Source organism: Schistocerca serialis, chromosome 2 (assembly GCF_023864345.2).
Source record: "Schistocerca serialis cubense isolate TAMUIC-IGC-003099 chromosome 2, iqSchSeri2.2, whole genome shotgun sequence".
Classification (NCBI taxonomy): domain Eukaryota; kingdom Metazoa; phylum Arthropoda; class Insecta; order Orthoptera; family Acrididae; genus Schistocerca; species Schistocerca serialis.
In genome coordinates this window covers 803,829,877-803,855,335 of record NC_064639.1, presented here as the reverse complement: position 1 = coordinate 803,855,335, position 25,459 = coordinate 803,829,877, and the positions used below count along the sequence as shown (strand labels likewise).

The window sequence follows — 25,459 nt, the reverse complement described above, 5'->3', positions numbered from 1 at the left end:
GGGAAGAATATTAGAGGCAATGAATATAGAGTGAATAATTTCATCGCGCTCTGCAGATGAACACACGGTGGTGTTTCACTTTCGTCATGTGCTTTCTCAGTGTCAAGGGAAGGCAAATGCACTAAACAAAAGAACATCGGGAAACTCATAACGAAAAGATTGCGGAATATACTGCAAGCAAAACTTCCAGAAGACGACTCCTGAACGCTTCGGTGCCTTAAGAATTATTCCGTGCAGCAATGATCATCTAGGAAGAGCCAACTGTACGTGTCGCTCCACCACACAACTTATTTTGCTATTGTTTTACCTAAATTTCCATTACCCCTTCGTTACAGGAATACTGTGTGGTTTTCACCTGATCTGCTTCGTCCAGCAGCGATAGTAGTAAGTAAATCGACGACAGAATCAATAAAAGTAGGTCAGACACAGAAATCGGAGTTACGTGTAGCTCATGTTATTCTGCTTTCAAATGCAGTTCTCCGGCTGGGAGTAGTGGCGTACTCCTGTAATCCAAGTGTCCGGGCGGCAGTTGTTGTGGGAGAGATCTGGGAACAACTACAGATTCGGCCGTTTCATCAGCTCAGCAACGACCGCGATGCCCTCGTCGAGCTCTGCAGATTGACCAGATAGCAGTGTGGAATTTTCGGCTAGTGGCGGCTCGGGGTTAAGAGAAGTCGACAGCAGTGAGCAACACTAGATCGGGAAAGCGAAACAGACGACCCAGAACGAAGAGATTGCGGAATGTACTGCAAAAGCAAAACTTCGAGAGACGAACTCTGAAGCCGTCGGTGCCTTAACAATCATTCCGTGCAGCAACGATAATCTGGGAAGAGCGATGCGTGGGTGCCGCTCCACCTCACAGCAGATTTTATATATTGTTCTACTTATTCTAAATTTGCGTTTCCAGATCATCAGTAAAATACTGTGTGATTTACACCTGGTTTCCTTCTATCAAAGGCGATATTAGGAAGTACATCGACTGCAGCGTCATTAAGGGTCGTGGGTCCGGGCGCCGGCGCGCCAGCGGTGGCCTCTCGGGGCTGCTGGTGCCTCCATGTAGAGCTGCCGCTGAGCCCAGGCTCCTCGCCGCTAACGAAGTGATTGCTTTTGGTGACATCAATTGGAATACCGACTGCGCGAATTGACGGTACCTCGTCCGGAAAGAAACAGTAGCTGATGCTACTGAGCACTCGGCCGCGAGCATTTCCGACGACTTCTTGGGCTCTTATTCGCGATGGCATTCAGACAGGCGAGGGTGCTGTCGATTGTTACATACGAATGCGAAATACCTGCATTGTGCGTTTCCGCAAAGTGATCGTCCTACAAGTTGTGTCGGATGTGGAGCACAGAGCGTAGCAGTTTCCGTGGTGTAGCGGTTATCACGTCTGCCTAACACGCAGATGGTCCCCGGCTCGATTCCGGGCGGAAACACTTGTTCGTCGCACTACAATCTCTACTGTTACCATTTAAATCAATTTCAAACGTCCCACCACCAGGGTGCAGACGGCTCAAATGATACATGAAACTCTTCCAGAACCGGCTACTTGGTTTTTGTGCTTACCTGGAGGGCTGGAAATGCGCGGAACAGCCGCCGGCATGACGGTAGTTGCCACACGTTTGCACAAAACGCAAGGGCTCGTCCGGGATTTGAATCCGGGACCTCCTGCACCCGAAGCAGGAATCATACCCCTAGACCAACGAGCCTGCTCGTAGCGGCTAAGCGCTGCACATGACTGACGCCTCCGTTCTTGGTATCACCATTCAGAGCAGCTGCTCACCCAGTGTTCTCCCTGGCTGTTGCGGTTTGATTGTTTTCATCGATGTCTTTTACTATATCAACTTCTAGAATCGGTGGGAGCTCGTAGCCGATGCCCTTGCTTACGCAGGGTAAAATCTGTTGCCACTACGGGTTTCCAGGTTGTACAGCAGCTGAGCCGTCGTTTCCGTGGTGTAGCGGTTATCACGTCTGCTTTACACGCAGAAGGTCCCCGGTTCGATCCCGGGCGGAAACACGATTTTTTTAAACCCCTTTTCGGGTTCCATTTCCGAGATAACGTCACGTCTGCTTATGCAGGGATAATAAATGTCGTGTGCTACACGGATATCGCGTCATTTTACTGTCAAATGCTCTTGCTCCCATAGTGCACCGGTATTCAGTAACACTGAACGCTCGTAGCTCCATTCTGGCCGGCAAAATTTATAATCCATTTCTTCAGGACTACTTCAAGTGCGCTTCATACTGGCTTTCCTGAGCTCGCTGCACTCGCCTTGTCACAGCTCTGCTGAAGTGTGAACGGCACTAATAGTGAGAAACTCTTAACTACGCTCAGTCTTGTATCCCATCCTTTAGTTGTCGTCGTCGCTAATCAGATGAGGTTCGTCTCCACTCACGGTGCACATGTTCTGAAAAGACAACCTTTGTTTTCCGTTGCATGCAAGATTACTGTCGGCTCTTCTACAGCAATCGACCAATGTAATTTACTGGTGTCAGATTCTTGCCATACCAAACGGTCCCTTCATCACCGTAGAGCTGCACAAGGCGTGCTGCGGCAGGCATCTATTCTTCATTGCAGAGCTGCAAACGTGGGTGAGCTCCACCTACTCTTCAGCACGGTCAAAACAGTAGGGCTCGTCCGGGATTTGAACCCGGGACCTCCTGCACCCAAAGCAGGAATCATACCCCTAGACCAACGAGCCACCTGCCGCTAGCAATGCAGCCAATCTCAAGCAGTCCAGCTCCGAGGAACACAAACTTCCTTGTAAATCAGAAACAAAAGCGCTTTCTGAAGGCAGCGCTCACCCCTGATGGGAAGAATATTAGAGGCAATGAATATAGAGTGAATAATTTCATCGCGCTCTGCAGATGAACACACGGTGGTGTTTCACTTTCGTCATGTGCTTTCTCAGTGTCAAGGGAAGGCAAATGCACTAAACAAAAGAACATCGGGAAACTCATAACGAAAAGATTGCGGAATATACTGCAAGCAAAACTTCCAGAAGACGACTCCTGAACGCTTCGGTGCCTTAAGAATTATTCCGTGCAGCAATGATCATCTAGGAAGAGCCAACTGTACGTGTCGCTCCACCACACAACTTATTTTGCTATTGTTTTACCTAAATTTCCATTACCCCTTCGTTACAGGAATACTGTGTGGTTTTCACCTGATCTGCTTCGTCCAGCAGCGATAGTAGTAAGTAAATCGACGACAGAATCAATAAAAGTAGGTCAGACACAGAAATCGGAGTTACGTGTAGCTCATGTTATTCTGCTTTCAAATGCAGTTCTCCGGCTGGGAGTAGTGGCGTACTCCTGTAATCCAAGTGTCCGGGCGGCAGTTGTTGTGGGAGAGATCTGGGAACAACTACAGATTCGGCCGTTTCATCAGCTCAGCAACGACCGCGATGCCCTCGTCGAGCTCTGCAGATTGACCAGATAGCAGTGTGGAATTTTCGGCTAGTGGCGGCTCGGGGTTAAGAGAAGTCGACAGCAGTGAGCAACACTAGATCGGGAAAGCGAAACAGACGACCCAGAACGAAGAGATTGCGGAATGTACTGCAAAAGCAAAACTTCGAGAGACGAACTCTGAAGCCGTCGGTGCCTTAACAATCATTCCGTGCAGCAACGATAATCTGGGAAGAGCGATGCGTGGGTGCCGCTCCACCTCACAGCAGATTTTATATATTGTTCTACTTATTCTAAATTTGCGTTTCCAGATCATCAGTAAAATACTGTGTGATTTACACCTGGTTTCCTTCTATCAAAGGCGATATTAGGAAGTACATCGACTGCAGCGTCATTAAGGGTCGTGGGTCCGGGCGCCGGCGCGCCAGCGGTGGCCTCTCGGGGCTGCTGGTGCCTCCATGTAGAGCTGCCGCTGAGCCCAGGCTCCTCGCCGCTAACGAAGTGATTGCTTTTGGTGACATCAATTGGAATAGCGACTGCGCGAATTGACGGTACCTCGTCCGGAAAGAAACAGTAGCTGATGCTACTGAGCACTCGGCCGCGAGCATTTCCGACGACTTCTTGGGCTCTTATTCGCGATGGCATTCAGACAGGCGAGGGTGCTGTCGATTGTTACATACGAATGCGAAATACCTGCATTGTGCGTTTCCGCAAAGTGATCGTCCTACAAGTTGTGTCGGATGTGGAGCACAGAGCGTAGCAGTTTCCGTGGTGTAGCGGTTATCACGTCTGCCTAACACGCAGATGGTCCCCGGCTCGATTCCGGGCGGAAACACTTGTTCGTCGCACTACAATCTCTACTGTTACCATTTAAATCAATTTCAAACGTCCCACCACCAGGGTGCAGACGGCTCAAATGATACATGAAACTCTTCCAGAACCGGCTACTTGGTTTTTGTGCTTACCTGGAGGGCTGGAAATGCGCGGAACAGCCGCCGGCATGACGGTAGTTGCCACACGTTTGCACAAAACGCAAGAGCTCGTCCGGGATTTGAACCCGGGACCTCCTGCACCCGAAGCAGGAATCATACCCCTAGACCAACGAGCCTGCTCGTAGCGGCTAAGCGCTGCACACGACTGACGCCTCCGTTCTTGGTATCACCATTCAGAGCAGCTGCTCACCCAGTGTTCTCCCTGGCTGTTGCGGTTTGATTGTTTTCATCGATGTCTTTTACTATAGCAACTTCTAGAATCGGTGGGAGCTCGTAGCCGATGCCCTTGCTTACGCAGGGTAAAATCTGTTGCCACTACGGGTTTCCAGGTTGTACAGCAGCTGAGCCGTCGTTTCCGTGGTGTAGCGGTTATCACGTCTGCTTTACACGCAGAAGGTCCCCGGTTCGATCCCGGGCGGAAACACGATTTTTTTAAACCCCTTTTCGGGTTCCATTTCCGAGATAACGTCACGTCTGCTTATGCAGGGATAATAAATGTCGTGTGCTACACGGATATCGCGTCATTTTACTGTCAAATGCTCTTGCTCCCATAGTGCACCGGTATTCAGTAACACTGAACGCTCGTAGCTCCATTCTGGCCGGCAAAATTTATAATCCATTTCTTCAGGACTACTTCAAGTGCGCTTCATACTGGCTTTCCTGAGCTCGCTGCACTCGCCTTGTCACAGCTCTGCTGAAGTGTGAACGGCACTAATAGTGAGAAACTCTTAACTACGCTCAGTCTTGTATCCCATCCTTTAGTTGTCGTCGTCGCTAATCAGATGAGGTTCGTCTCCACTCACGGTGCACATGTTCTGAAAAGACAACCTTTGTTTTCCGTTGCATGCAAGATTACTGTCGGCTCTTCTACAGCAATCGACCAATGTAATTTACTGGTGTCAGATTCTTGCCATACCAAACGGTCCCTTCATCACCGTAGAGCTGCACAAGGCGTGCTGCGGCAGGCATCTATTCTTCATTGCAGAGCTGCAAACGTGGGTGAGCTCCACCTACTCTTCAGCACGGTCAAAACAGTAGGGCTCGTCCGGGATTTGAACCCGGGACCTCCTGCACCCAAAGCAGGAATCATACCCCTAGACCAACGAGCCACCTGCCGCTAGCAATGCAGCCAATCTCAAGCAGTCCAGCTCCGAGGAACACAAACTTCCTTGTAAATCAGAAACAAAAGCGCTTTCTGAAGGCAGCGCTCACCCCTGATGGGAAGAATATTAGAGGCAATGAATATAGAGTGAATAATTTCATCGCGCTCTGCAGATGAACACACGGTGGTGTTTCACTTTCGTCATGTGCTTTCTCAGTGTCAAGGGAAGGCAAATGCACTAAACAAAAGAACAGCGGGAAACTCATAACGAAAAGATTGCGGAATATACTGCAAGCAAAACTTCCAGAAGACGACTCCTGAACGCTTCGGTGCCTTAAGAATTATTCCGTGCAGCAATGATCATCTAGGAAGAGCCAACTGTACGTGTCGCTCCACCACACAACTTATTTTGCTATTGTTTTACCTAAATTTCCATTACCCCTTCGTTACAGGAATACTGTGTGGTTTTCACCTGATCTGCTTCGTCCAGCAGCGATAGTAGTAAGTAAATCGACGACAGAATCAATAAAAGTAGGTCAGACACAGAAATCGGAGTTACGTGTAGCTCATGTTATTCTGCTTTCAAATGCAGTTCTCCGGCTGGGAGTAGTGGCGTACTCCTGTAATCCAAGTGTCCGGGCGGCAGTTGTTGTGGGAGAGATCTGGGAACAACTACAGATTCGGCCGTTTCATCAGCTCAGCAACGACCGCGATGCCCTCGTCGAGCTCTGCAGATTGACCAGATAACAGTGTGGAATTTTCGGCTAGTGGCGGCTCGGGGTTAAGAGAAGTCGACAGCAGTGAGCAACACTAGATCGGGAAAGCGAAACAGACGACCCAGAACGAAGAGATTGCGGAATGTACTGCAAAAGCAAAACTTCGAGAGACGAACTCTGAAGCCGTCGGTGCCTTAACAATCATTCCGTGCAGCAACGATAATCTGGGAAGAGCGATGCGTGGGTGCCGCTCCACCTCACAGCAGATTTTATATATTGTTCTACTTATTCTAAATTTGCGTTTCCAGATCATCAGTAAAATACTGTGTGATTTACACCTGGTTTCCTTCTATCAAAGGCGATATTAGGAAGTACATCGACTGCAGCGTCATTAAGGGTCGTGGGTCCGGGCGCCGGCGCGCCAGCGGTGGCCTCTCGGGGCTGCTGGTGCCTCCATGTAGAGCTGCCGCTGAGCCCAGGCTCCTCGCCGCTAACGAAGTGATTGCTTTTGGTGACATCAATTGGAATAGCGACTGCGCGAATTGACGGTACCTCGTCCGGAAAGAAACAGTAGCTGATGCTACTGAGCACTCGGCCGCGAGCATTTCCGACGACTTCTTGGGCTCTTATTCGCGATGGCATTCAGACAGGCGAGGGTGCTGTCGATTGTTACATACGAATGCGAAATACCTGCATTGTGCGTTTCCGCAAAGTGATCGTCCTACAAGTTGTGTCGGATGTGGAGCACAGAGCGTAGCAGTTTCCGTGGTGTAGCGGTTATCACGTCTGCCTAACACGCAGATGGTCCCCGGCTCGATTCCGGGCGGAAACACTTGTTCGTCGCACTACAATCTCTACTGTTACCATTTAAATCAATTTCAAACGTCCCACCACCAGGGTGCAGACGGCTCAAATGATACATGAAACTCTTCCAGAACCGGCTACTTGGTTTTTGTGCTTACCTGGAGGGCTGGAAATGCGCGGAACAGCCGCCGGCATGACGGTAGTTGCCACACGTTTGCACAAAACGCAAGAGCTCGTCCGGGATTTGAACCCGGGACCTCCTGCACCCGAAGCAGGAATCATACCCCTAGACCAACGAGCCTGCTCGTAGCGGCTCAGCGCTGCACACGACTGACGCCTCCGTTCTTGGTATCACCATTCAGAGCAGCTGCTCACCCAGTGTTCTCCCTGGCTGTTGCGGTTTGATTGTTTTCATCGATGTCTTTTACTATAGCAACTTCTAGAATCGGTGGGAGCTCGTAGCCGATGCCCTTGCTTACGCAGGGTAAAATCTGTTGCCACTACGGGTTTCCAGGTTGTACAGCAGCTGAGCCGTCGTTTCCGTGGTGTAGCGGTTATCACGTCTGCTTTACACGCAGAAGGTCCCCGTTTCGATCCCGGGCGGAAACACGATTTTTTTAAACCCCTTTTCGGGTTCCATTTCCGAGATAACGTCACGTCTGCTTATGCAGGGATAATAAATGTCGTGTGCTACACGGATATCGCGTCATTTTACTGTCAAATGCTCTTGCTCCCATAGTGCACCGGTATTCAGTAACACTGAACGCTCGTAGCTCCATTCTGGCCGGCAAAATTTATAATCCATTTCTTCAGGACTACTTCAAGTGCGCTTCATACTGGCTTTCCTGAGCTCGCTGCACTCGCCTTGTCACAGCTCTGCTGAAGTGTGAACGGCACTAATAGTGAGAAACTCTTAACTACGCTCAGTCTTGTATCCCATCCTTTAGTTGTCGTCGTCGCTAATCAGATGAGGTTCGTCTCCACTCACGGTGCACATGTTCTGAAAAGACAACCTTTGTTTTCCGTTGCATGCAAGATTACTGTCGGCTCTTCTACAGCAATCGACCAATGTAATTTACTGGTGTCAGATTCTTGCCATACCAAACGGTCCCTTCATCACCGTAGAGCTGCACAAGGCGTGCTGCGGCAGGCATCTATTCTTCATTGCAGAGCTGCAAACGTGGGTGAGCTCCACCTACTCTTCAGCACGGTCAAAACAGTAGGGCTCGTCCGGGATTTGAACCCGGGACCTCCTGCACCCAAAGCAGGAATCATACCCCTAGACCAACGAGCCACCTGCCGCTAGCGATGCAGCCAATCTCAAGCAGTCCAGCTCCGAGGAACACAAACTTCCTTGTAAATCAGAAACAAAAGCGCTTTCTGAAGGCAGCGCTCACCCCTGATGGGAAGAATATTAGAGGCAATGAATATAGAGTGAATAATTTCATCGCGCTCTGCAGATGAACACACGGTGGTGTTTCACTTTCGTCATGTGCTTTCTCAGTGTCAAGGGAAGGCAAATGCACTAAACAAAAGAACATCGGGAAACTCATAACGAAAAGATTGCGGAATATACTGCAAGCAAAACTTCCAGAAGACGACTCCTGAACGCTTCGGTGCCTTAAGAATTATTCCGTGCAGCAATGATCATCTAGGAAGAGCCAACTGTACGTGTCGCTCCACCACACAACTTATTTTGCTATTGTTTTACCTAAATTTCCATTACCCCTTCGTTACAGGAATACTGTGTGGTTTTCACCTGATCTGCTTCGTCCAGCAGCGATAGTAGTAAGTAAATCGACGACAGAATCAATAAAAGTAGGTCAGACACAGAAATCGGAGTTACGTGTAGCTCATGTTATTCTGCTTTCAAATGCAGTTCTCCGGCTGGGAGTAGTGGCGTACTCCTGTAATCCAAGTGTCCGGGCGGCAGTTGTTGTGGGAGAGATCTGGGAACAACTACAGATTCGGCCGTTTCATCAGCTCAGCAACGACCGCGATGCCCTCGTCGAGCTCTGCAGATTGACCAGATAGCAGTGTGGAATTTTCGGCTAGTGGCGGCTCGGGGTTAAGAGAAGTCGACAGCAGTGAGCAACACTAGATCGGGAAAGCGAAACAGACGACCCAGAACGAAGAGATTGCGGAATGTACTGCAAAAGCAAAACTTCGAGAGACGAACTCTGAAGCCGTCGGTGCCTTAACAATCATTCCGTGCAGCAACGATAATCTGGGAAGAGCGATGCGTGGGTGCCGCTCCACCTCACAGCAGATTTTATATATTGTTCTACTTATTCTAAATTTGCGTTTCCAGATCATCAGTAAAATACTGTGTGATTTACACCTGGTTTCCTTCTATCAAAGGCGATATTAGGAAGTACATCGACTGCAGCGTCATTAAGGGTCGTGGGTCCGGGCGCCGGCGCGCCAGCGGTGGCCTCTCGGGGCTGCTGGTGCCTCCATGTAGAGCTGCCGCTGAGCCCAGGCTCCTCGCCGCTAACGAAGTGATTGCTTTTGGTGACATCAATTGGAATAGCGACTGCGCGAATTGACGGTACCTCGTCCGGAAAGAAACAGTAGCTGATGCTACTGAGCACTCGGCCGCGAGCATTTCCGACGACTTCTTGGGCTCTTATTCGCGATGGCATTCAGACAGGCGAGGGTGCTGTCGATTGTTACATACGAATGCGAAATACCTGCATTGTGCGTTTCCGCAAAGTGATCGTCCTACAAGTTGTGTCGGATGTGGAGCACAGAGCGTAGCAGTTTCCGTGGTGTAGCGGTTATCACGTCTGCCTAACACGCAGATGGTCCCCGGCTCGATTCCGGGCGGAAACACTTGTTCGTCGCACTACAATCTCTACTGTTACCATTTAAATCAATTTCAAACGTCCCACCACCAGGGTGCAGACGGCTCAAATGATACATGAAACTCTTCCAGAACCGGCTACTTGGTTTTTGTGCTTACCTGGAGGGCTGGAAATGCGCGGAACAGCCGCCGGCATGACGGTAGTTGCCACACGTTTGCACAAAACGCAAGAGCTCGTCCGGGATTTGAACCCGGGACCTCCTGCACCCGAAGCAGGAATCATACCCCTAGACCAACGAGCCTGCTCGTAGCGGCTAAGCGCTGCACACGACTGACGCCTCCGTTCTTGGTATCACCATTCAGAGCAGCTGCTCACCCAGTGTTCTCCCTGGCTGTTGCGGTTTGATTGTTTTCATCGATGTCTTTTACTATAGCAACTTCTAGAATCGGTGGGAGCTCGTAGCCGATGCCCTTGCTTACGCAGGGTAAAATCTGTTGCCACTACGGGTTTCCAGGTTGTACAGCAGCTGAGCCGTCGTTTCCGTGGTGTAGCGGTTATCACGTCTGCTTTACACGCAGAAGGTCCCCGGTTCGATCCCGGGCGGAAACACGATTTTTTTAAACCCCTTTTCGGGTTCCATTTCCGAGATAACGTCACGTCTGCTTATGCAGGGATAATAAATGTCGTGTGCTACACGGATATCGCGTCATTTTACTGTCAAATGCTCTTGCTCCCATAGTGCACCGGTATTCAGTAACACTGAACGCTCGTAGCTCCATTCTGGCCGGCAAAATTTATAATCCATTTCTTCAGGACTACTTCAAGTGCGCTTCATACTGGCTTTCCTGAGCTCGCTGCACTCGCCTTGTCACAGCTCTGCTGAAGTGTGAACGGCACTAATAGTGAGAAACTCTTAACTACGCTCAGTCTTGTATCCCATCCTTTAGTTGTCGTCGTCGCTAATCAGATGAGGTTCGTCTCCACTCACGGTGCACATGTTCTGAAAAGACAACCTTTGTTTTCCGTTGCATGCAAGATTACTGTCGGCTCTTCTACAGCAATCGACCAATGTAATTTACTGGTGTCAGATTCTTGCCATACCAAACGGTCCCTTCATCACCGTAGAGCTGCACAAGGCGTGCTGCGGCAGGCATCTATTCTTCATTGCAGAGCTGCAAACGTGGGTGAGCTCCACCTACTCTTCAGCACGGTCAAAACAGTAGGGCTCGTCCGGGATTTGAACCCGGGACCTCCTGCACCCAAAGCAGGAATCATACCCCTAGACCAACGAGCCACCTGCCGCTAGCAATGCAGCCAATCTCAAGCAGTCCAGCTCCGAGGAACACAAACTTCCTTGTAAATCAGAAACAAAAGCGCTTTCTGAAGGCAGCGCTCACCCCTGATGGGAAGAATATTAGAGGCAATGAATATAGAGTGAATAATTTCATCGCGCTCTGCAGATGAACACACGGTGGTGTTTCACTTTCGTCATGTGCTTTCTCAGTGTCAAGGGAAGGCAAATGCACTAAACAAAAGAACAGCGGGAAACTCATAACGAAAAGATTGCGGAATATACTGCAAGCAAAACTTCCAGAAGACGACTCCTGAACGCTTCGGTGCCTTAAGAATTATTCCGTGCAGCAATGATCATCTAGGAAGAGCCAACTGTACGTGTCGCTCCACCACACAACTTATTTTGCTATTGTTTTACCTAAATTTCCATTACCCCTTCGTTACAGGAATACTGTGTGGTTTTCACCTGATCTGCTTCGTCCAGCAGCGATAGTAGTAAGTAAATCGACGACAGAATCAATAAAAGTAGGTCAGACACAGAAATCGGAGTTACGTGTAGCTCATGTTATTCTGCTTTCAAATGCAGTTCTCCGGCTGGGAGTAGTGGCGTACTCCTGTAATCCAAGTGTCCGGGCGGCAGTTGTTGTGGGAGAGATCTGGGAACAACTACAGATTCGGCCGTTTCATCAGCTCAGCAACGACCGCGATGCCCTCGTCGAGCTCTGCAGATTGACCAGATAACAGTGTGGAATTTTCGGCTAGTGGCGGCTCGGGGTTAAGAGAAGTCGACAGCAGTGAGCAACACTAGATCGGGAAAGCGAAACAGACGACCCAGAACGAAGAGATTGCGGAATGTACTGCAAAAGCAAAACTTCGAGAGACGAACTCTGAAGCCGTCGGTGCCTTAACAATCATTCCGTGCAGCAACGATAATCTGGGAAGAGCGATGCGTGGGTGCCGCTCCACCTCACAGCAGATTTTATATATTGTTCTACTTATTCTAAATTTGCGTTTCCAGATCATCAGTAAAATACTGTGTGATTTACACCTGGTTTCCTTCTATCAAAGGCGATATTAGGAAGTACATCGACTGCAGCGTCATTAAGGGTCGTGGGTCCGGGCGCCGGCGCGCCAGCGGTGGCCTCTCGGGGCTGCTGGTGCCTCCATGTAGAGCTGCCGCTGAGCCCAGGCTCCTCGCCGCTAACGAAGTGATTGCTTTTGGTGACATCAATTGGAATAGCGACTGCGCGAATTGACGGTACCTCGTCCGGAAAGAAACAGTAGCTGATGCTACTGAGCACTCGGCCGCGAGCATTTCCGACGACTTCTTGGGCTCTTATTCGCGATGGCATTCAGACAGGCGAGGGTGCTGTCGATTGTTACATACGAATGCGAAATACCTGCATTGTGCGTTTCCGCAAAGTGATCGTCCTACAAGTTGTGTCGGATGTGGAGCACAGAGCGTAGCAGTTTCCGTGGTGTAGCGGTTATCACGTCTGCCTAACACGCAGATGGTCCCCGGCTCGATTCCGGGCGGAAACACTTGTTCGTCGCACTACAATCTCTACTGTTACCATTTAAATCAATTTCAAACGTCCCACCACCAGGGTGCAGACGGCTCAAATGATACATGAAACTCTTCCAGAACCGGCTACTTGGTTTTTGTGCTTACCTGGAGGGCTGGAAATGCGCGGAACAGCCGCCGGCATGACGGTAGTTGCCACACGTTTGCACAAAACGCAAGAGCTCGTCCGGGATTTGAACCCGGGACCTCCTGCACCCGAAGCAGGAATCATACCCCTAGACCAACGAGCCTGCTCGTAGCGGCTCAGCGCTGCACACGACTGACGCCTCCGTTCTTGGTATCACCATTCAGAGCAGCTGCTCACCCAGTGTTCTCCCTGGCTGTTGCGGTTTGATTGTTTTCATCGATGTCTTTTACTATAGCAACTTCTAGAATCGGTGGGAGCTCGTAGCCGATGCCCTTGCTTACGCAGGGTAAAATCTGTTGCCACTACGGGTTTCCAGGTTGTACAGCAGCTGAGCCGTCGTTTCCGTGGTGTAGCGGTTATCACGTCTGCTTTACACGCAGAAGGTCCCCGGTTCGATCCCGCGCGGAAACACGATTTTTTTAAACCCCTTTTCGGGTTCCATTTCCGAGATAACGTCACGTCTGCTTATGCAGGGATAATAAATGTCGTGTGCTACACGGATATCGCGTCATTTTACTGTCAAATGCTCTTGCTCCCATAGTGCACCGGTATTCAGTAACACTGAACGCTCGTAGCTCCATTCTGGCCGGCAAAATTTATAATCCATTTCTTCAGGACTACTTCAAGTGCGCTTCATACTGGCTTTCCTGAGCTCGCTGCACTCGCCTTGTCACAGCTCTGCTGAAGTGTGAACGGCACTAATAGTGAGAAACTCTTAACTACGCTCAGTCTTGTATCCCATCCTTTAGTTGTCGTCGTCGCTAATCAGATGAGGTTCGTCTCCACTCACGGTGCACATGTTCTGAAAAGACAACCTTTGTTTTCCGTTGCATGCAAGATTACTGTCGGCTCTTCTACAGCAATCGACCAATGTAATTTACTGGTGTCAGATTCTTGCCATACCAAACGGTCCCTTCATCACCGTAGAGCTGCACAAGGCGTGCTGCGGCAGGCATCTATTCTTCATTGCAGAGCTGCAAACGTGGGTGAGCTCCACCTACTCTTCAGCACGGTCAAAACAGTAGGGCTCGTCCGGGATTTGAACCCGGGACCTCCTGCACCCAAAGCAGGAATCATACCCCTAGACCAACGAGCCACCTGCCGCTAGCAATGCAGCCAATCTCAAGCAGTCCAGCTCCGAGGAACACAAACTTCCTTGTAAATCAGAAACAAAAGCGCTTTCTGAAGGCAGCGCTCACCCCTGATGGGAAGAATATTAGAGGCAATGAATATAGAGTGAATAATTTCATCGCGCTCTGCAGATGAACACACGGTGGTGTTTCACTTTCGTCATGTGCTTTCTCAGTGTCAAGGGAAGGCAAATGCACTAAACAAAAGAACAGCGGGAAACTCATAACGAAAAGATTGCGGAATATACTGCAAGCAAAACTTCCAGAAGACGACTCCTGAACGCTTCGGTGCCTTAAGAATTATTCCGTGCAGCAATGATCATCTAGGAAGAGCCAACTGTACGTGTCGCTCCACCACACAACTTATTTTGCTATTGTTTTACCTAAATTTCCATTACCCCTTCGTTACAGGAATACTGTGTGGTTTTCACCTGATCTGCTTCGTCCAGCAGCGATAGTAGTAAGTAAATCGACGACAGAATCAATAAAAGTAGGTCAGACACAGAAATCGGAGTTACGTGTAGCTCATGTTATTCTGCTTTCAAATGCAGTTCTCCGGCTGGGAGTAGTGGCGTACTCCTGTAATCCAAGTGTCCGGGCGGCAGTTGTTGTGGGAGAGATCTGGGAACAACTACAGATTCGGCCGTTTCATCAGCTCAGCAACGACCGCGATGCCCTCGTCGAGCTCTGCAGATTGACCAGATAACAGTGTGGAATTTTCGGCTAGTGGCGGCTCGGGGTTAAGAGAAGTCGACAGCAGTGAGCAACACTAGATCGGGAAAGCGAAACAGACGACCCAGAACGAAGAGATTGCGGAATGTACTGCAAAAGCAAAACTTCGAGAGACGAACTCTGAAGCCGTCGGTGCCTTAACAATCATTCCGTGCAGCAACGATAATCTGGGAAGAGCGATGCGTGGGTGCCGCTCCACCTCACAGCAGATTTTATATATTGTTCTACTTATTCTAAATTTGCGTTTCCAGATCATCAGTAAAATACTGTGTGATTTACACCTGGTTTCCTTCTATCAAAGGCGATATTAGGAAGTACATCGACTGCAGCGTCATTAAGGGTCGTGGGTCCGGGCGCCGGCGCGCCAGCGGTGGCCTCTCGGGGCTGCTGGTGCCTCCATGTAGAGCTGCCGCTGAGCCCAGGCTCCTCGCCGCTAACGAAGTGATTGCTTTTGGTGACATCAATTGGAATAGCGACTGCGCGAATTGACGGTACCTCGTCCGGAAAGAAACAGTAGCTGATGCTACTGAGCACTCGGCCGCGAGCATTTCCGACGACTTCTTGGGCTCTTATTCGCGATGGCATTCAGACAGGCGAGGGTGCTGTCGATTGTTACATACGAATGCGAAATACCTGCATTGTGCGTTTCCGCAAAGTGATCGTCCTACAAGTTGTGTCGGATGTGGAGCACAGAGCGTAGCAGTTTCCGTGGTGTAGCGGTTATCACGTCTGCCTAACACGCAGATGGTCCCCGGCTCGATTCCGGGCGGAAACACTTGTTCGTCGCACTACAATCTCTACTGTTACCATTTAAATCAATTTCAAACGTCCCACCACCAGGGTGCAGACGGCTCAAATGATACATGAAACTCTTCCAGAACCGGCTACTTGGTTTTTGTGCTTACCTGGAGGGCTGGAAATGCGCGGAACAGCCGCCGGCATGACGGTAGTTGCCACACGTTTGCACAAAACGCAAGAGCTCGTCCGGGATTTGAACCCGGGACCTCCTGCACCCGAAGCAGGAATCATACCCCTAGACCAACGAGCCTGCTCGTAGCGGCTCAGCGCTGCACACGACTGACGCCTCCGTTCTTGGTATCACCATTCAGAGCAGCTGCTCACCCAGTGTTCTCCCTGGCTGTTGCGGTTTGATTGTTTTCATCGATGTCTTTTACTATAGCAACTTCTAGAATCGGTGGGAGCTCGTAGCCGATGCCCTTGCTTACGCAGGGTAAAATCTGTTGCCACTACGGGTTTCCAGGTTGTACAGCAGCTGAGCCGTCGTTTCCGTGGTGTAGCGGTTATCACGTCTGCTTTACACGCAGAAGGTCCCCGGTTCGATCCCGCGCGGAAACACGATTTTTTTAAACCCCTTTTCGGGTTCCATTTCCGAGATAACGTCACGTCTGCTTATGCAGGGATAATAAATGTCGTGTGCTACACGGATATCGCGTCATTTTACTGTCAAATGCTCTTGCTCCCATAGTGCACCGGTATTCAGTAACACTGAACGCTCGTAGCTCCATTCTGGCCGGCAAAATTTATAATCCATTTCTTCAGGACTACTTCAAGTGCGCTTCATACTGGCTTTCCTGAGCTCGCTGCACTCGCCTTGTCACAGCTCTGCTGAAGTGTGAACGGCACTAATAGTGAGAAACTCTTAACTACGCTCAGTCTTGTATCCCATCCTTTAGTTGTCGTCGTCGCTAATCAGATGAGGTTCGTCTCCACTCACGGTGCACATGTTCTGAAAAGACAACCTTTGTTTTCCGTTGCATGCAAGATTACTGTCGGCTCTTCTACAGCAATCGACCAATGTAATTTACTGGTGTCAGATTCTTGCCATACCAAACGGTCCCTTCATCACCGTAGAGCTGCACAAGGCGTGCTGCGGCAGGCATCTATTCTTCATTGCAGAGCTGCAAACGTGGGTGAGCTCCACCTACTCTTCAGCACGGTCAAAACAGTAGGGCTCGTCCGGGATTTGAACCCGGGACCTCCTGCACCCAAAGCAGGAATCATACCCCTAGACCAACGAGCCACCTGCCACTAGCAATGCAGCCAATCTCAAGCAGTCCAGCTCCGAGGAACACAAACTTCCTTGTAAATCAGAAACAAAAGCGCTTTCTGAAGGCAGCGCTCACCCCTGATGGGAAGAATATTAGAGGCAATGAATATAGAGTGAATAATTTCATCGCGCTCTGCAGATGAACACACGGTGGTGTTTCACTTTCGTCATGTGCTTTCTCAGTGTCAAGGGAAGGCAAATGCACTAAACAAAAGAACATCGGGAAACTCATAACGAAAAGATTGCGGAATATACTGCAAGCAAAACTTCCAGAAGACGACTCCTGAACGCTTCGGTGCCTTAAGAATTATTCCGTGCAGCAATGATCATCTAGGAAGAGCCAACTGTACGTGTCGCTCCACCACACAACTTATTTTGCTATTGTTTTACCTAAATTTCCATTACCCCTTCGTTACAGGAATACTGTGTGGTTTTCACCTGATCTGCTTCGTCCAGCAGCGATAGTAGTAAGTAAATCGACGACAGAATCAATAAAAGTAGGTCAGACACAGAAATCGGAGTTACGTGTAGCTCATGTTATTCTGCTTTCAAATGCAGTTCTCCGGCTGGGAGTAGTGGCGTACTCCTGTAATCCAAGTGTCCGGGCGGCAGTTGTTGTGGGAGAGATCTGGGAACAACTACAGATTCGGCCGTTTCATCAGCTCAGCAACGACCGCGATGCCCTCGTCGAGCTCTGCAGATTGACCAGATAGCAGTGTGGAATTTTCGGCTAGTGGCGGCTCGGGGTTAAGAGAAGTCGACAGCAGTGAGCAACACTAGATCGGGAAAGCGAAACAGACGACCCAGAACGAAGAGATTGCGGAATGTACTGCAAAAGCAAAACTTCGAGAGACGAACTCTGAAGCCGTCGGTGCCTTAACAATCATTCCGTGCAGCAACGATAATCTGGGAAGAGCGATGCGTGGGTGCCGCTCCACCTCACAGCAGATTTTATATATTGTTCTACTTATTCTAAATTTGCGTTTCCAGATCATCAGTAAAATACTGTGTGATTTACACCTGGTTTCCTTCTATCAAAGGCGATATTAGGAAGTACATCGACTGCAGCGTCATTAAGGGTCGTGGGTCCGGGCGCCGGCGCGCCAGCGGTGGCCTCTCGGGGCTGCTGGTGCCTCCATGTAGAGCTGCCGCTGAGCCCAGGCTCCTCGCCGCTAACGAAGTGATTGCTTTTGGTGACATCAATTGGAATAGCGACTGCGCGAATTGACGGTACCTCGTCCGGAAAGAAACAGTAGCTGATGCTACTGAGCACTCGGCCGCGAGCATTTCCGACGACTTCTTGGGCTCTTATTCGCGATGGCATTCAGACAGGCGAGGGTGCTGTCGATTGTTACATACGAATGCGAAATACCTGCATTGTGCGTTTCCGCAAAGTGATCGTCCTACAAGTTGTGTCGGATGTGGAGCACAGAGCGTAGCAGTTTCCGTGGTGTAGCGGTTATCACGTCTGCCTAACACGCAGATGGTCCCCGGCTCGATTCCGGGCGGAAACACTTGTTCGTCGCACTACAATCTCTACTGTTACCATTTAAATCAATTTCAAACGTCCCACCACCAGGGTGCAGACGGCTCAAATGATACATGAAACTCTTCCAGAACCGGCTACTTGGTTTTTGTGCTTACCTGGAGGGCTGGAAATGCGCGGAACAGCCGCCGGCATGACGGTAGTTGCCACACGTTTGCACAAAACGCAAGAGCTCGTCCGGGATTTGAACCCGGGACCTCCTGCACCCGAAGCAGGAATCATACCCCTAGACCAACGAGCCTGCTCGTAGCGGCTCAGCGCTGCACACGACTGACGCCTCCGTTCTTGGTATCACCATTCAGAGCAGCTGCTCACCCAGTGTTCTCCCTGGCTGTTGCGGTTTGATTGTTTTCATCGATGTCTTTTACTATAGCAACTTCTAGAATCGGTGGGAGCTCGTAGCCGATGCCCTTGCTTACGCAGGGTAAAATCTGTTGCCACTACGGGTTTCCAGGTTGTACAGCAGCTGAGCCGTCGTTTCCGTGGTGTAGCGGTTATCACGTCTGCTTTACACGCAGAAGGTCCCCGGTTCGATCCCGCGCGGAAACACGATTTTTTTAAACCCCTTTTCGGGTTCCATTTCCGAGATAACGTCACGTCTGCTTATGCAGGGATAATAAATGTCGTGTGCTACACGGATATCGCGTCATTTTACTGTCAAATGCTCTTGCTCCCATAGTGCACCGGTATTCAGTAACACTGAACGCTCGTAGCTCCATTCTGGCCGGCAAAATTTATAATCCATTTCTTCAGGACTACTTCAAGTGCGCTTCATACTGGCTTTCCTGAGCTCGCTGCACTCGCCTTGTCACAGCTCTGCTGAAGTGTGAACGGCACTAATAGTGAGAAACTCTTAACTACGCTCAGTCTTGTATCCCATCCTTTAGTTGTCGTCGTCGCTAATCAGATGAGGTTCGTCTCCACTCACGGTGCACATGTTCTGAAAAGACAACCTTTGTTTTCCGTTGCATGCAAGATTACTGTCGGCTCTTCTACAGCAATCGACCAATGTAATTTACTGGTGTCAGATTCTTGCCATACCAAACGGTCCCTTCATCACCGTAGAGCTGCACAAGGCGTGCTGCGGCAGGCATCTATTCTTCATTGCAGAGCTGCAAACGTGGGTGAGCTCCACCTACTCTTCAGCACGGTCAAAACAGTAGGGCTCGTCCGGGATTTGAACCCGGGACCTCCTGCACCCAAAGCAGGAATCATACCCCTAGACCAACGAGCCACCTGCCACTAGCAATGCAGCCAATCTCAAGCAGTCCAGCTCCGAGGAACACAAACTTCCTTGTAAATCAGAAACAAAAGCGCTTTCTGAAGGCAGCGCTCACCCCTGATGGGAAGAATATTAGAGGCAATGAATATAGAGTGAATAATTTCATCGCGCTCTGCAGATGAACACACGGTGGTGTTTCACTTTCGTCATGTGCTTTCTCAGTGTCAAGGGAAGGCAAATGCACTAAACAAAAGAACATCGGGAAACTCATAACGAAAAGATTGCGGAATATACTGCAAGCAAAACTTCCAGAAGACGACTCCTGAACGCTTCGGTGCCTTAAGAATTATTCCGTGCAGCAATGATCATCTAGGAAGAGCCAACTGTACGTGTCGCTCCACCACACAACTTATTTTGCTATTGTTTTACCTAAATTTCCATTACCCCTTCGTTACAGGAATACTGTGTGGTTTTCACCTGATCTGCTTCGTCCAGCAGCGATAGTAGTAAGTAAATCGACGACAGAATCAATAAAAGTAGGTCAGACACAGAAATCGGAGTTACGTGTAGCTCATGTTATTCTGCTTTCAAATGCAGTTCTCCGGCTGGGAGTAGTGGCGTACTCCTGTAATCCAAGTGTCCGGGCGGCAGTTGTTGTGGGAGAGATCTGGGAACAACTACAGATTCGGCCGTTTCATCAGCTCAGCAACGACCGCGATGCCCTCGTCGAGCTCTGCAGATTGACCAGATAGCAGTGTGGAATTTTCGGCTAGTGGCGGCTCGGGGTTAAGAGAAGTCGACAGCAGTGAGCAACACTAGATCGGGAAAGCGAAACAGACGACCCAGAACGAAGAGATTGCGGAATGTACTGCAAAAGCAAAACTTCGAGAGACGAACTCTGAAGCCGTCGGTGCCTTAACAATCATTCCGTGCAGCAACGATAATCTGGGAAGAGCGATGCGTGGGTGCCGCTCCACCTCACAGCAGATTTTATATATTGTTCTACTTATTCTAAATTTGCGTTTCCAGATCATCAGTAAAATACTGTGTGATTTACACCTGGTTTCCTTCTATCAAAGGCGATATTAGGAAGTACATCGACTGCAGCGTCATTAAGGGTCGTGGGTCCGGGCGCCGGCGCGCCAGCGGTGGCCTCTCGGGGCTGCTGGTGCCTCCATGTAGAGCTGCCGCTGAGCCCAGGCTCCTCGCCGCTAACGAAGTGATTGCTTTTGGTGACATCAATTGGAATAGCGACTGCGCGAATTGACGGTACCTCGTCCGGAAAGAAACAGTAGCTGATGCTACTGAGCACTCGGCCGCGAGCATTTCCGACGACTTCTTGGGCTCTTATTCGCGATGGCATTCAGACAGGCGAGGGTGCTGTCGATTGTTACATACGAATGCGAAATACCTGCATTGTGCGTTTCCGCAAAGTGATCGTCCTACAAGTTGTGTCGGATGTGGAGCACAGAGCGTAGCAGTTTCCGTGGTGTAGCGGTTATCACGTCTGCCTAACACGCAGATGGTCCCCGGCTCGATTCCGGGCGGAAACACTTGTTCGTCGCACTACAATCTCTACTGTTACCATTTAAATCAATTTCAAACGTCCCACCACCAGGGTGCAGACGGCTCAAATGATACATGAAACTCTTCCAGAACCGGCTACTTGGTTTTTGTGCTTACCTGGAGGGCTGGAAATGCGCGGAACAGCCGCCGGCATGACGGTAGTTGCCACACGTTTGCACAAAACGCAAGAGCTCGTCCGGGATTTGAACCCGGGACCTCCTGCACCCGAAGCAGGAATCATACCCCTAGACCAACGAGCCTGCTCGTAGCGGCTCAGCGCTGCACACGACTGACGCCTCCGTTCTTGGTATCACCATTCAGAGCAGCTGCTCACCCAGTGTTCTCCCTGGCTGTTGCGGTTTGATTGTTTTCATCGATGTCTTTTACTATAGCAACTTCTAGAATCGGTGGGAGCTCGTAGCCGATGCCCTTGCTTACGCAGGGTAAAATCTGTTGCCACTACGGGTTTCCAGGTTGTACAGCAGCTGAGCCGTCGTTTCCGTGGTGTAGCGGTTATCACGTCTGCTTTACACGCAGAAGGTCCCCGGTTCGATCCCGCGCGGAAACACGATTTTTTTAAACCCCTTTTCGGGTTCCATTTCCGAGATAACGTCACGTCTGCTTATGCAGGGATAATAAATGTCGTGTGCTACACGGATATCGCGTCATTTTACTGTCAAATGCTCTTGCTCCCATAGTGCACCGGTATTCAGTAACACTGAACGCTCGTAGCTCCATTCTGGCCGGCAAAATTTATAATCCATTTCTTCAGGACTACTTCAAGTGCGCTTCATACTGGCTTTCCTGAGCTCGCTGCACTCGCCTTGTCACAGCTCTGCTGAAGTGTGAACGGCACTAATAGTGAGAAACTCTTAACTACGCTCAGTCTTGTATCCCATCCTTTAGTTGTCGTCGTCGCTAATCAGATGAGGTTCGTCTCCACTCACGGTGCACATGTTCTGAAAAGACAACCTTTGTTTTCCGTTGCATGCAAGATTACTGTCGGCTCTTCTACAGCAATCGACCAATGTAATTTACTGGTGTCAGATTCTTGCCATACCAAACGGTCCCTTCATCACCGTAGAGCTGCACAAGGCGTGCTGCGGCAGGCATCTATTCTTCATTGCAGAGCTGCAAACGTGGGTGAGCTCCACCTACTCTTCAGCACGGTCAAAACAGTAGGGCTCGTCCGGGATTTGAACCCGGGACCTCCTGCACCCAAAGCAGGAATCATACCCCTAGACCAACGAGCCACCTGCCACTAGCAATGCAGCCAATCTCAAGCAGTCCAGCTCCGAGGAACACAAACTTCCTTGTAAATCAGAAACAAAAGCGCTTTCTGAAGGCAGCGCTCACCCCTGATGGGAAGAATATTAGAGGCAATGAATATAGAGTGAATAATTTCATCGCGCTCTGCAGATGAACACACGGTGGTGTTTCACTTTCGTCATGTGCTTTCTCAGTGTCAAGGGAAGGCAAATGCACTAAACAAAAGAACATCGGGAAACTCATAACGAAAAGATTGCGGAATATACTGCAAGCAAAACTTCCAGAAGACGACTCCTGAACGCTTCGGTGCCTTAAGAATTATTCCGTGCAGCAATGATCATCTAGGAAGAGCCAACTGTACGTGTCGCTCCACCACACAACTTATTTTGCTATTGTTTTACCTAAATTTCCATTACCCCTTCGTTACAGGAATACTGTGTGGTTTTCACCTGATCTGCTTCGTCCAGCAGCGATAGTAGTAAGTAAATCGACGACAGAATCAATAAAAGTAGGTCAGACACAGAAATCGGAGTTACGTGTAGCTCATGTTATTCTGCTTTCAAATGCAGTTCTCCGGCTGGGAGTAGTGGCGTACTCCTGTAATCCAAGTGTCCGGGCGGCAGTTGTTGTGGGAGAGATCTGGGAACAACTACAGATTCGGCCGTTTCATCAGCTCAGCAACGACCGCGATGCCCTCGTCGAGCTCTGCAGATTGACCAGATAGCAGTGTGGAATTTTCGGCTAGTGGCGGCTCGGGGTTAAGAGAAGTCGACAGCAGTGAGCAACACTAGATCGGGAAAGCGAAACAGACGACCCAGAACGAAGAGATTGCGGAATGTACTGCAAAAGCAAAACTTCGAGAGACGAACTCTGAAGCCGTCGGTGCCTTAACAATCATTCCGTGCAGCAACGATAATCTGGGAAGAGCGATGCGTGGGTGCCGCTCCACCTCACAGCAGATTTTATATATTGTTCTACTTATTCTAAATTTGCGTTTCCAGATCATCAGTAAAATACTGTGTGATTTACACCTGGTTTCCTTCTATCAAAGGCGATATTAGGAAGTACATCGACTGCAGCGTCATTAAGGGTCGTGGGTCCGGGCGCCGGCGCGCCAGCGGTGGCCTCTCGGGGCTGCTGGTGCCTCCATGTAGAGCTGCCGCTGAGCCCAGGCTCCTCGCCGCTAACGAAGTGATTGCTTTTGGTGACATCAATTGGAATAGCGACTGCGCGAATTGACGGTACCTCGTCCGGAAAGAAACAGTAGCTGATGCTACTGAGCACTCGGCCGCGAGCATTTCCGACGACTTCTTGGGCTCTTATTCGCGATGGCATTCAGACAGGCGAGGGTGCTGTCGATTGTTACATACGAATGCGAAATACCTGCATTGTGCGTTTCCGCAAAGTGATCGTCCTACAAGTTGTGTCGGATGTGGAGCACAGAGCGTAGCAGTTTCCGTGGTGTAGCGGTTATCACGTCTGCCTAACACGCAGATGGTCCCCGGCTCGATTCCGGGCGGAAACACTTGTTCGTCGCACTACAATCTCTACTGTTACCATTTAAATCAATTTCAAACGTCCCACCACCAGGGTGCAGACGGCTCAAATGATACATGAAACTCTTCCAGAACCGGCTACTTGGTTTTTGTGCTTACCTGGAGGGCTGGAAATGCGCGGAACAGCCGCCGGCATGACGGTAGTTGCCACACGTTTGCACAAAACGCAAGAGCTCGTCCGGGATTTGAACCCGGGACCTCCTGCACCCGAAGCAGGAATCATACCCCTAGACCAACGAGCCTGCTCGTAGCGGCTCAGCGCTGCACACGACTGACGCCTCCGTTCTTGGTATCACCATTCAGAGCAGCTGCTCACCCAGTGTTCTCCCTGGCTGTTGCGGTTTGATTGTTTTCATCGATGTCTTTTACTATAGCAACTTCTAGAATCGGTGGGAGCTCGTAGCCGATGCCCTTGCTTACGCAGGGTAAAATCTGTTGCCACTACGGGTTTCCAGGTTGTACAGCAGCTGAGCCGTCGTTTCCGTGGTGTAGCGGTTATCACGTCTGCTTTACACGCAGAAGGTCCCCGGTTCGATCCCGCGCGGAAACACGATTTTTTTAAACCCCTTTTCGGGTTCCATTTCCGAGATAACGTCACGTCTGCTTATGCAGGGATAATAAATGTCGTGTGCTACACGGATATCGCGTCATTTTACTGTCAAATGCTCTTGCTCCCATAGTGCACCGGTATTCAGTAACACTGAACGCTCGTAGCTCCATTCTGGCCGGCAAAATTTATAATCCATTTCTTCAGGACTACTTCAAGTGCGCTTCATACTGGCTTTCCTGAGCTCGCTGCACTCGCCTTGTCACAGCTCTGCTGAAGTGTGAACGGCACTAATAGTGAGAAACTCTTAACTACGCTCAGTCTTGTATCCCATCCTTTAGTTGTCGTCGTCGCTAATCAGATGAGGTTCGTCTCCACTCACGGTGCACATGTTCTGAAAAGACAACCTTTGTTTTCCGTTGCATGCAAGATTACTGTCGGCTCTTCTACAGCAATCGACCAATGTAATTTACTGGTGTCAGATTCTTGCCATACCAAACGGTCCCTTCATCACCGTAGAGCTGCACAAGGCGTGCTGCGGCAGGCATCTATTCTTCATTGCAGAGCTGCAAACGTGGGTGAGCTCCACCTACTCTTCAGCACGGTCAAAACAGTAGGGCTCGTCCGGGATTTGAACCCGGGACCTCCTGCACCCAAAGCAGGAATCATACCCCTAGACCAACGAGCCACCTGCCACTAGCAATGCAGCCAATCTCAAGCAGTCCAGCTCCGAGGAACACAAACTTCCTTGTAAATCAGAAACAAAAGCGCTTTCTGAAGGCAGCGCTCACCCCTGATGGGAAGAATATTAGAGGCAATGAATATAGAGTGAATAATTTCATCGCGCTCTGCAGATGAACACACGGTGGTGTTTCACTTTCGTCATGTGCTTTCTCAGTGTCAAGGGAAGGCAAATGCACTAAACAAAAGAACATCGGGAAACTCATAACGAAAAGATTGCGGAATATACTGCAAGCAAAACTTCCAGAAGACG

At 49.9% G+C, this 25,459-nt stretch overlaps 36 non-coding genes across 36 annotated transcripts; 18 read left to right on the top strand and 18 right to left on the bottom strand.

Annotated features, from left to right (window-relative positions):
* Nucleotides 1–1,358: 1,358 nt before the first annotated feature.
* On the top strand, nucleotides 1,359–1,431 carry Trnav-aac (transfer RNA valine (anticodon AAC)). Its single transcript has one exon. It is a non-coding gene; the product is annotated as a tRNA-Val (tRNA).
* Nucleotides 1,432–1,632: 201 nt separating this feature from the next.
* Trnap-cgg (transfer RNA proline (anticodon CGG)) lies at nucleotides 1,633–1,704 on the bottom strand. Its single transcript has one exon. It is a non-coding gene; the product is annotated as a tRNA-Pro (tRNA).
* A 235-nt stretch (nucleotides 1,705–1,939) lies between these two features.
* On the top strand, nucleotides 1,940–2,012 carry Trnav-uac (transfer RNA valine (anticodon UAC)). Its single transcript has one exon. It is a non-coding gene; the product is annotated as a tRNA-Val (tRNA).
* A 613-nt stretch (nucleotides 2,013–2,625) lies between these two features.
* Trnap-ugg (transfer RNA proline (anticodon UGG)) lies at nucleotides 2,626–2,697 on the bottom strand. The gene has a single exon. It is a non-coding gene; the product is annotated as a tRNA-Pro (tRNA).
* A 1,468-nt stretch (nucleotides 2,698–4,165) lies between these two features.
* On the top strand, nucleotides 4,166–4,238 carry Trnav-aac (transfer RNA valine (anticodon AAC)). Its single transcript has one exon. It is a non-coding gene; the product is annotated as a tRNA-Val (tRNA).
* A 201-nt stretch (nucleotides 4,239–4,439) lies between these two features.
* On the bottom strand, nucleotides 4,440–4,511 carry Trnap-cgg (transfer RNA proline (anticodon CGG)). The gene has a single exon. It is a non-coding gene; the product is annotated as a tRNA-Pro (tRNA).
* Nucleotides 4,512–4,746: 235 nt separating this feature from the next.
* Nucleotides 4,747–4,819, top strand: Trnav-uac (transfer RNA valine (anticodon UAC)). The gene has a single exon. It is a non-coding gene; the product is annotated as a tRNA-Val (tRNA).
* Nucleotides 4,820–5,432: 613 nt separating this feature from the next.
* Nucleotides 5,433–5,504, bottom strand: Trnap-ugg (transfer RNA proline (anticodon UGG)). The gene has a single exon. It is a non-coding gene; the product is annotated as a tRNA-Pro (tRNA).
* Nucleotides 5,505–6,972: 1,468 nt separating this feature from the next.
* Nucleotides 6,973–7,045, top strand: Trnav-aac (transfer RNA valine (anticodon AAC)). Its single transcript has one exon. It is a non-coding gene; the product is annotated as a tRNA-Val (tRNA).
* Nucleotides 7,046–7,246: 201 nt separating this feature from the next.
* Trnap-cgg (transfer RNA proline (anticodon CGG)) lies at nucleotides 7,247–7,318 on the bottom strand. The gene has a single exon. It is a non-coding gene; the product is annotated as a tRNA-Pro (tRNA).
* Nucleotides 7,319–7,553: 235 nt separating this feature from the next.
* Trnav-uac (transfer RNA valine (anticodon UAC)) lies at nucleotides 7,554–7,626 on the top strand. The gene has a single exon. It is a non-coding gene; the product is annotated as a tRNA-Val (tRNA).
* A 613-nt stretch (nucleotides 7,627–8,239) lies between these two features.
* Trnap-ugg (transfer RNA proline (anticodon UGG)) lies at nucleotides 8,240–8,311 on the bottom strand. The gene has a single exon. It is a non-coding gene; the product is annotated as a tRNA-Pro (tRNA).
* Nucleotides 8,312–9,779: 1,468 nt separating this feature from the next.
* Trnav-aac (transfer RNA valine (anticodon AAC)) lies at nucleotides 9,780–9,852 on the top strand. The gene has a single exon. It is a non-coding gene; the product is annotated as a tRNA-Val (tRNA).
* Nucleotides 9,853–10,053: 201 nt separating this feature from the next.
* Trnap-cgg (transfer RNA proline (anticodon CGG)) lies at nucleotides 10,054–10,125 on the bottom strand. Its single transcript has one exon. It is a non-coding gene; the product is annotated as a tRNA-Pro (tRNA).
* A 235-nt stretch (nucleotides 10,126–10,360) lies between these two features.
* Nucleotides 10,361–10,433, top strand: Trnav-uac (transfer RNA valine (anticodon UAC)). The gene has a single exon. It is a non-coding gene; the product is annotated as a tRNA-Val (tRNA).
* Nucleotides 10,434–11,046: 613 nt separating this feature from the next.
* On the bottom strand, nucleotides 11,047–11,118 carry Trnap-ugg (transfer RNA proline (anticodon UGG)). The gene has a single exon. It is a non-coding gene; the product is annotated as a tRNA-Pro (tRNA).
* A 1,468-nt stretch (nucleotides 11,119–12,586) lies between these two features.
* Nucleotides 12,587–12,659, top strand: Trnav-aac (transfer RNA valine (anticodon AAC)). The gene has a single exon. It is a non-coding gene; the product is annotated as a tRNA-Val (tRNA).
* A 201-nt stretch (nucleotides 12,660–12,860) lies between these two features.
* Nucleotides 12,861–12,932, bottom strand: Trnap-cgg (transfer RNA proline (anticodon CGG)). The gene has a single exon. It is a non-coding gene; the product is annotated as a tRNA-Pro (tRNA).
* A 235-nt stretch (nucleotides 12,933–13,167) lies between these two features.
* On the top strand, nucleotides 13,168–13,240 carry Trnav-uac (transfer RNA valine (anticodon UAC)). The gene has a single exon. It is a non-coding gene; the product is annotated as a tRNA-Val (tRNA).
* Nucleotides 13,241–13,853: 613 nt separating this feature from the next.
* Nucleotides 13,854–13,925, bottom strand: Trnap-ugg (transfer RNA proline (anticodon UGG)). The gene has a single exon. It is a non-coding gene; the product is annotated as a tRNA-Pro (tRNA).
* A 1,468-nt stretch (nucleotides 13,926–15,393) lies between these two features.
* On the top strand, nucleotides 15,394–15,466 carry Trnav-aac (transfer RNA valine (anticodon AAC)). The gene has a single exon. It is a non-coding gene; the product is annotated as a tRNA-Val (tRNA).
* Nucleotides 15,467–15,667: 201 nt separating this feature from the next.
* Trnap-cgg (transfer RNA proline (anticodon CGG)) lies at nucleotides 15,668–15,739 on the bottom strand. The gene has a single exon. It is a non-coding gene; the product is annotated as a tRNA-Pro (tRNA).
* Nucleotides 15,740–15,974: 235 nt separating this feature from the next.
* Trnav-uac (transfer RNA valine (anticodon UAC)) lies at nucleotides 15,975–16,047 on the top strand. The gene has a single exon. It is a non-coding gene; the product is annotated as a tRNA-Val (tRNA).
* A 613-nt stretch (nucleotides 16,048–16,660) lies between these two features.
* Trnap-ugg (transfer RNA proline (anticodon UGG)) lies at nucleotides 16,661–16,732 on the bottom strand. The gene has a single exon. It is a non-coding gene; the product is annotated as a tRNA-Pro (tRNA).
* Nucleotides 16,733–18,200: 1,468 nt separating this feature from the next.
* Nucleotides 18,201–18,273, top strand: Trnav-aac (transfer RNA valine (anticodon AAC)). Its single transcript has one exon. It is a non-coding gene; the product is annotated as a tRNA-Val (tRNA).
* A 201-nt stretch (nucleotides 18,274–18,474) lies between these two features.
* Trnap-cgg (transfer RNA proline (anticodon CGG)) lies at nucleotides 18,475–18,546 on the bottom strand. The gene has a single exon. It is a non-coding gene; the product is annotated as a tRNA-Pro (tRNA).
* Nucleotides 18,547–18,781: 235 nt separating this feature from the next.
* On the top strand, nucleotides 18,782–18,854 carry Trnav-uac (transfer RNA valine (anticodon UAC)). Its single transcript has one exon. It is a non-coding gene; the product is annotated as a tRNA-Val (tRNA).
* A 613-nt stretch (nucleotides 18,855–19,467) lies between these two features.
* Nucleotides 19,468–19,539, bottom strand: Trnap-ugg (transfer RNA proline (anticodon UGG)). The gene has a single exon. It is a non-coding gene; the product is annotated as a tRNA-Pro (tRNA).
* A 1,468-nt stretch (nucleotides 19,540–21,007) lies between these two features.
* Nucleotides 21,008–21,080, top strand: Trnav-aac (transfer RNA valine (anticodon AAC)). Its single transcript has one exon. It is a non-coding gene; the product is annotated as a tRNA-Val (tRNA).
* A 201-nt stretch (nucleotides 21,081–21,281) lies between these two features.
* Nucleotides 21,282–21,353, bottom strand: Trnap-cgg (transfer RNA proline (anticodon CGG)). Its single transcript has one exon. It is a non-coding gene; the product is annotated as a tRNA-Pro (tRNA).
* Nucleotides 21,354–21,588: 235 nt separating this feature from the next.
* Trnav-uac (transfer RNA valine (anticodon UAC)) lies at nucleotides 21,589–21,661 on the top strand. The gene has a single exon. It is a non-coding gene; the product is annotated as a tRNA-Val (tRNA).
* A 613-nt stretch (nucleotides 21,662–22,274) lies between these two features.
* On the bottom strand, nucleotides 22,275–22,346 carry Trnap-ugg (transfer RNA proline (anticodon UGG)). Its single transcript has one exon. It is a non-coding gene; the product is annotated as a tRNA-Pro (tRNA).
* A 1,468-nt stretch (nucleotides 22,347–23,814) lies between these two features.
* Nucleotides 23,815–23,887, top strand: Trnav-aac (transfer RNA valine (anticodon AAC)). Its single transcript has one exon. It is a non-coding gene; the product is annotated as a tRNA-Val (tRNA).
* A 201-nt stretch (nucleotides 23,888–24,088) lies between these two features.
* Trnap-cgg (transfer RNA proline (anticodon CGG)) lies at nucleotides 24,089–24,160 on the bottom strand. Its single transcript has one exon. It is a non-coding gene; the product is annotated as a tRNA-Pro (tRNA).
* A 235-nt stretch (nucleotides 24,161–24,395) lies between these two features.
* On the top strand, nucleotides 24,396–24,468 carry Trnav-uac (transfer RNA valine (anticodon UAC)). Its single transcript has one exon. It is a non-coding gene; the product is annotated as a tRNA-Val (tRNA).
* Nucleotides 24,469–25,081: 613 nt separating this feature from the next.
* Nucleotides 25,082–25,153, bottom strand: Trnap-ugg (transfer RNA proline (anticodon UGG)). The gene has a single exon. It is a non-coding gene; the product is annotated as a tRNA-Pro (tRNA).
* Nucleotides 25,154–25,459: the final 306 nt, after the last annotated feature.